Below are 8,235 nucleotides of genomic sequence, written 5' to 3' on the forward strand. Positions count from 1 at the left end.
GAGAATTAATACCTTTACAATGTTATTTATTGCTTAAATTTTTCAGGTTGACATTTAGTGATTGGTAACAGATTTATAAATTTTTCTGTCTGAATTATATCTGAAATCTATTGGTGTGTTTCTCTTTCTATAAATTTGTTCATTTCTATCATTTTTTAGACTCCACTATAAGTGATATCATATGATATTTGTCTTTTTCTATCTGACTTACTTCACTTAGAATGAAATAATGCCATTTGTAGCAACAGGAATGGACCTAGAGATGATCATGCCTTTTCACTTCTGAGTAATAATTGATTGTGTACATGTACCGCTTCTTCATTATCCATTCATCTGTTGATGGACATTTTGGTTGCTTCGGTGTCTTGGCTACTGTGAAAATTCGTGGAGTGCAGCTGTTGCAGCCTGTGTCTCCTCGACTCTGGTCTTCTCAGGTAAGAGGCTCAGCTGTGGGCCTGCTGGATGGAATGGTGGCTCAATTTTTAATTTAAAACGCAGCTCCTTTCTGTTCTCATTATTGGCTGTTACCACTATACATCACACCAGCAGCTAGAGGGTACAGAGTTCTCTAAAACCCCTTCAGCATTTATTGTTTGTAGACTTTTTGCTGACGGTAGTTAACTTGTGTGAGTTGAAACCTTTCTGTAGGTTAGATGAGTCTAATAATTCCTGATGTTGAGCTTTTATCCATTTTCCTTTTTTGGAAAAAGAGTGAGTAAAACTTAGCTCTTCATACTATCCCTTTGACACATTTGCCTGCTTTGCATTTTTTCGGCCATTGCCTAGCTCAGGACATTTTTTGAGGGCAGGTGTCTTTTAGAGCCCCGAGTCCTTGTGAATGTTTAGTGACCCATAGCTATGCGTTTAAAGCCGCTCTTGCGAGAAAAGGCCACTTTTTTTAAAACACTGTGAGTAAAAGTTACAGTTGACATTGGCTTTTCGAAAATGTGACTGTTTTCATTTTCTGTTCGATAACTAGATATGGTCTGTTAGGGAGTGTTGAGTAGACTTCCCTTTGTTATACAGTAGGTCCTTGTTGATCACCTATGTTATATGTATTAGTGTGTAAATATTTTCCCAGCCTCCTGATTTATTCCTTCCATGTACCTTTCTCACTGGGTAACCATAAGTTTGTTTTCTCAGTCTGTGAGTCTGTTTCTCTCTCTTTTATTTTATGTTTTTGGCTGTACTGTGAGGCATGCGTGATATTAGTTCTCCCAACACCAGGGATTGAACCTATGCCCCCTGAATTGGAAGCTCAGATTCTTAACCTTTGGACCACCTGGAAATTCCCTGTTTCTCTCTTGTAAATTAGTTCTTTGGTTTTTAAATTTCAGCTGTAAGTAGTTATCATGTGATATTTGACTTTCTCTTTCTGACTTACTTCACTTAGTATGATTATCTCTAGTTCTATCCATGATGCTGTAAATGGCATTCCTTCATTCTTTTTCATTTCTGAGTAATATTTCACTGTGAACATGTACCACTTCTTCATCCATCTGCTGATGGATATTTCAGTTGCTTCCATGTCTTAGACATTGTAAATTGTGCTGCAGTACACAAATGGGTGCATGTGTGTTTTCCAATTCTGGTTTTCTCCTGTTATATGCCTGGGAGTGGGACGGCTGGTTCATATGGTGCCTCTAATTTTACCTTGTAAAGACACCTCCATACTGTTATTTATAGTTGCTGTTACTGTGTTAGATCCCAACATCAGCATAGGAGGGTTCCCTTTTTTCTGCATCCTCTCAAGCATTTATTGTTTGTAGACTTTTTGATGATGGCTATTCTTATTCATGGGAAGTGATCCCTCATTGTAGTTTTGATTTCCATGACGCTAATAATACAGGAATTAGAGCATCTTTTCAAGTGCTTTTCTTTTAAACAGTGTAAAATTTACCTATTGAATTAGGATCTTGAAAGTCTGTTCCTTTGGAATTTATTTTGCTTACCTACCCCTGGACGTTTCCTGATTGTGGGTGTCATTTACAGTGCAACAGTGCCTGTGAATATTAAGTACCCATAAGCATTTTTTTTTATAAGCATTTCAGGACAAATACCCAAAATTTTGTGTCACATAACTTCTTGTTTAATTTAATTTTTATTTCTTATCAGAGTAAATTTGATTACAATATTGTGTTTGTTCTAGGTGTACAGAATCTGGTTCATTCATAGGTATACATATATCTAATCAGGGTTAGATTCATTCCCATGTTGGTCATTAGAGAGAGTTGAGTAGACCTCCCTTGGCATCTAGTTGGTCCTTCTTGATTATATATTTTATATGAATTATTAAATGCATGTTAACCCCAACATCCTAATTTTTCCATTCCTTTCACCTTTTCAAAGTCTGTATGGGTTTTTTGCAGTGGAAATATGTTCATGGGTATCACTTTTTAGATAACACTAGTAAATGATATCATCGGATATTTGTCTTTCTTTTTGTGACTTACTTTACGTAGTACGATTACCCCTAGGTTCGTCAGTGGTGCTGCAGAAGGCATTTTTTCATCTTTTCCATGGCTAATATTCGATTGTGTACATATACCACTTCTTCTTTCTCCATTCATTTGTACATGGACATTTTGCGTGCATCCATATCTGTCTATTGTAAGTATCGCTGAAGAGTACTTTTGGGTACCTGTGTCTTTCTGAATTGTGGTGTTCTCGGGTTACAGGCCCATTAGTGGTTTGGCAGGATCACCTAGTAGCTCAATTGTTACCTTTTAAAGGCACCTTCATTCCGTTCTGTTTAGTGGCTGTTACCAGTTTACATCCCAGCAACACCATAGAAGGGTATCCATTCTCAGAATCCCATTCAGCATTTATTGTTTGCAGACATTTTTTTCTGATGGCCATTCAGACTATTGTGAGGTGATACCTTTTTGTAGTTTAAATTTGCATGTCCCTAATAATTCTTGATGTTGAACATTTTTTCATGTCCTTTAAAAAAACACTGTGAGGAAATTTACCTCTTGAAATTTTCTCCAGATTTTCTAATGTTTTGCATATTAATGTCCATTCCTGATCGCAGGATATATTTTTCGACGGCAGGTGTCATTTAAAGCCCTGCAGTCCTTGTGACTATTAAGTGACCAATAGCACTGTGATTAAAGCTGCTGTTGCGGGAATTGGCCACAAGTCGGCAGATTTCTACATTCCCAGCTTTGGTTACAAGGGCAGGAGAGCCTTCCTGCACGTTGTGTTCATAGGTTGCAAATTGTAGTGGAATGTTCCAGGACAAACTCCCAAAAGCTTATGTCTCCTACTTATGTTTGTTTATTAAATTTATTTTATGTTTTTTATTGGAGTAAATTTTATTAGCGTATTGTGATTCTCTGGGTGTACCGATTCTGATCAATTTTTCATACATATATCTGTTCATCTTTGTATCCTGTTACCATGTAGGTTATTACAGTGTTGAGTAGACCTCCCTTGGTACTTGGTAGGTGTTTGGTGATTATATAATTTATATGTATTAGTGATTATATAATTTATATATTTTTATATGTTATATGTTTACATACAAATAACATGCATTAGTGTATGTATGTTAAAGCCATAATCCTAATTTATCCATCCTCCCACCTTTCATTTTGGTTAACCATTAGTTTGTTTCATATGTCTCTGAGTGTCTTTTCCTTTGCAAATATGTTCATTGGTAGGAATCTTAAGATAACATCTATAAATTACATCATAGGATATATGTCATAAACTTTTGACTTACTTAACATAATATGATTATTTCTACACTCACCTGTAGTCATGAAAATGGCATTGTTCATTTTTCTCAAAAGCTAATATTCCATTAGGTACATGTACCACTTCTTCTTTGTCCATTCATCTGTTGATTGACATTTTGGCTGCTTCCATGTCTTGGCTATTATGAATATTGCTGCAGTACAACTTTGTCAGTCTGTGGCTTCTTGATTTGGCTCTTGGGTGATAGGCCCAGTGGTGGGAGTGCCGGATCGAATGGCATCTCAATTTTACTTTTAAATGCAGCTCCTTTCTGTTCTCGTTACTGGCTCTTAACATTTTACATCTCACCAGCAGCTAGAGAGTACACAGGTCTCTAAAACACCTTCAGCATTTATTGTTTGTAGACATTTTGCCGATGGTCATTCGACTGATGTGAGTTGAAACCCTTTCGATGATTAGATTGGCATGAGTCTAATAATTCCTGATGTTGAGCTTTTATCCATTTCCCTTTTTTAAAAAAAGAGTGTCTAAAACTTACCTCTTCATACTATCTTTTTGAAAAATTTGCCAGTTGTGAATTTTTTTGGCTATTCCCTAACTTAGGACATTTTTTGAGTGCAGGTGTGCTTTACAGCCCTTAGTCCTTGTGAATGTTTTTTGGTTTTTTTTTGCGATACGCGGGCCTCTCACTGTTGTGGCCTCTCCCGTTGTGGAGCACAGGCTCCGGATGCACAGGCTCAGCGGCCATGGCTCATGGGCCCAGCCGCTTCGCGGCATGTGGGATCTTCCCAGACCGGGGCACGAACCCGTGTCCCCTGCACCGGCAGGCGGACTCTCAACAATTGCGCCACCAGGGAAGCCCTTTGTAATGTTAAGTGACCGTTAGCTGTGGGTTTAAAACTGCTCTTCCGGGAAACGGCAACAAGGCGGCAGCATTTCTACATTTCCAGCTCTGGGTTTTGGGGCAACAGAGCCTTCCTGGAAATCGTGTTAGTAGGCTGCAAGTTAATAGTGGAATGTGCCAGGGTAGACCCACAAGAGCTTATATGTCCTTACTTCTTCTTTGTTTTTTAAATTTAATTTTTATTTATTATCAGAGCAAATTTGATAAAAATGTTGTTTGTTTAAGGTGTAAAGAATCTGATTCATTGTATCTATGTATCTAACTATTCACCTTTGGATCCTTTCACATGTAGGTTATTACAGGGTGCTGATTAGACCTCTCTTGGTATTGCATAGGTATTTTGTGATATATATTTCATATGTATTAATACATGTCTGTTAACCTCCATATACTAATTCATCCATTCCTTACACTTTTCCATTTGGTAGAAGATAATTTTGTTTTCTTAATCTATGCATGTCCTTCTCTTGGAAATAATTTAATGGGTATCAATTTTTAGGTAACACCTATAGGTGATATCATAAGATATCTGTTTTTCGGTTTCCTCCCTACTTCAAATTGGGTGTTTATCTCTTGGTCCTTCTATGGTGGTGCAAATGGCACTGTTTCATTCTTTTCCATTGCTAATATTCCATGTGTACCTGGACCACTTCTTCGTTGTGCATTTTTCTGTTGATGGACTTCTTGGTTTCTTCCAAGTCTTGGCTATGGTACATGTTGCTGCAGTGAAGGATTGCCAGCCTGTGTCTTCTTTATTCTTGTCTACTCAAGTGATAGGCCCATCAGTGTGCCTACTCGATCACAGGGTAGCTCAATTTTTACCTTTAAACGCACCTCTATTATGTTCTAACTGTTGATTGGTAACAGTTTATATCCCTCCAGAAGGTTGAGAGTACACAGTTCACTAAAACCCCTTCAGCATTTATTCTTTGTAGACTTTTTCCTGAAGATCATTCTGATGGCTGTGAGGTGAATGTTTTTGTAGACAGGATTTGCATGGCTTTATTAATTCTTGATGTTCAGAATTTTTTCATACCCTCTTTTTTTTAACAAAAAAGAAGAAAACGACAAATGGTGCGTTAAAAATGCCTCTTGAAACTGTGTTATTCAAATGTGGACGTCTTTTGATTTCTTGGTCAAATTACAATGCCAGGCTTTTTTTTTTGAGGGCAGGTGTCATTTACAGGCCTGCAGTTAGTGTGAATATTTAGTGACCATTAGCACTGGGTATAAAACTGCTGTTGTGAGAAACGGCCACATGGTGACAGCATTGCTCCATTCCCAAATATGGTTACTAGGGCAGCAGAGCCTTTCTGGAAATCTTGTTCCCAGGTTGTAAATTAGAATGGAATGTGCCAGGATAAACCTCCATAAGTTTATGTCACATTACTTCTTGTTTGTTGCTTTAATTTTTTAAATCGGGGTAATGATTAGAATATTGTTTGTCCTAGGTGTACACAATCTGGTTTTTTGTACATTATATGTATATCTATTCATGTACAGTTCCTCTCCCCAAGTAAATTATTGCAAAGTGTTCCGTGGACCTCCCTTGCTATATGGTCGGTCTTTTTGATATATGTATTTAACATGTATTTGTACACAAATGGTAACCCTAATCTTAATTTATCCATTCCACCAACCTTTCATTTTATAAAAGCATAGTTTGTTTTCTAAGTCTGTGAGTGTTTTCTCCATGGAAATATGTTCATTTGTGTCAGTTGTTAGAAAATGCCTATAAGTGATATCATAGGATATGTCTTTGTTTTCTGACTTACCTCATGTTCTGTGATTATCTCTAGGCTCATTATGGTGACTAAAAGAGCAGTGTTTCATTGTTTTCCATGGCTAATATTCCACTGTGTACATGGACCAGTTCTTCTTATCCATCCATGTGTTGATGGACATTTTGGTACCTTCCGTGACTTAGATATCGTGAAAATTCCTGCAGTGCAGCTTTTGCAGCCTTTGTCTTCTCGACTCTGGTCTTCTCAGGTGAGAGGCTGAGCGGTGGGCCTGCTGGATGGAATGGAGGCTCAATTTTTACATTTAAACGGAGCTCCTTTCTGTTCTCAGTGTTGGCTGTTACCACCTTATATCTCAGCAGTAGCTAGGGGGTACACAGATCTCTAAAACACTTTCAGCATTTATTATTTGTAGACTTTTTTGCTGATGATCATTCTGACGGCTGTGGGTGAACGTTTTTGTAGACTGGATTTGCATGGCTTGATTAATTCCTGATGTTGAGCATTTTTTCATGCCCTTATTTTAACAAAAAAAAAGAAAGAAAAAGAAAGAGAAGACAAAATGTGCGTAAAATATGCCTCTTGAAATTCTCGTTTGGAAATGTGCACGTCATTTGAATTTTTTGCTCGATATATGACACAAGGATTTGTTTTCATGGCAGATGTCATTTACAGGCCTGCAATTATTTTGACTATCAAGTGACCATTAGCGCTGGGTATAAAGCTGCTGTTTTGAGAAACGGCCACAAGGCGGCAGCAGTTCTCCTTTACCAAATCTGGTTACTAGGGCAACAGAGCCTCAATGGAAGTCGTGTTCTAGGTTGTAAATTAGAATGGAATGTGCCAGGAAAAGCCCCTTACGTTGATGTCTCACTACTTCTTGTCCGTTTTTTAATTTAATTTTTATTTTTTGTCACAGCACGTTTGATTACAATGTTTTGCTTGTTCTAGGTGTGCAAGATGTGGTTCTTTTACACATATACATATATCTATTCTTCTTTGGATCCTTTTCTCATGTAGGTTATGACACAATATTGAGTAGCCTTCTCTTGGTGTTCCGTAGGTCTTTGGTGATTATATATTTCACCTGTGTTTGTATAGCTCTGTTAAACCCAATATCCTAATGTATACAATCCTCACACCTTGCCGTTGATGAACCATAAGTCTGTTTAATGAATCTGGGATTGCCTTTCTCTGTGGAAATATCTTCACTGGTATCAATTTTTAGGTCACACCTATAAGTGATATCATAGGATATGTGTCTTTCACTTTCTGACTTACTACAAGTTGCGTAATTATCCCTAGACTCACCTATGGTGCTGCAGATGGCATTGTGCCATTTTTTTGCTTGGCGAATATTCCATCTGTACATGTTCCAGTTCTTCTTTGTCCACTCATCTGTTGATGGGCTTTTTGGTTGTTTCCACGTCTTGGCTATTGTAATACTGCTGCAATGCAGATTTGCCTGCCTGTGTCTTTCCAATTCTGGCTTCTTAGGTTATAGGCCCAGGAGTGGGCCTCCTGGATCATATCGTAGCTCAATGTTTACCTTGTAAAGGCACCTCCATGCTGTTCTCATTAGTGGCTCTTACCAGCTTAAGTCCCACTTAAAGTTGAGGGTATGCACTTCTCCACAGCCCCTTCAGCATTTATTGTTTGTAGTTTTGTTGCGGATGGTTCTTCTGACTGGTGTGATCTGATACCTCTTTGTGGTTGCATTTGCATACATCTCATAATGCCTTGAAATTGAGCTTTCAGGGATGTCGTTGTTTTCTTCAAACTGCGTGTACAGCTTACCTCTTCAAAATGTTTTCTTGAAGTATGTGTCACATTTTGAAATATTTTGGCCATTACATACCACAAGACATTATGAGGGCAGGTTTCATT

This window comes from Physeter macrocephalus, chromosome 7 (assembly GCF_002837175.3).
Source record: "Physeter macrocephalus isolate SW-GA chromosome 7, ASM283717v5, whole genome shotgun sequence".
NCBI classification, from domain to species: domain Eukaryota; kingdom Metazoa; phylum Chordata; class Mammalia; order Artiodactyla; family Physeteridae; genus Physeter; species Physeter macrocephalus.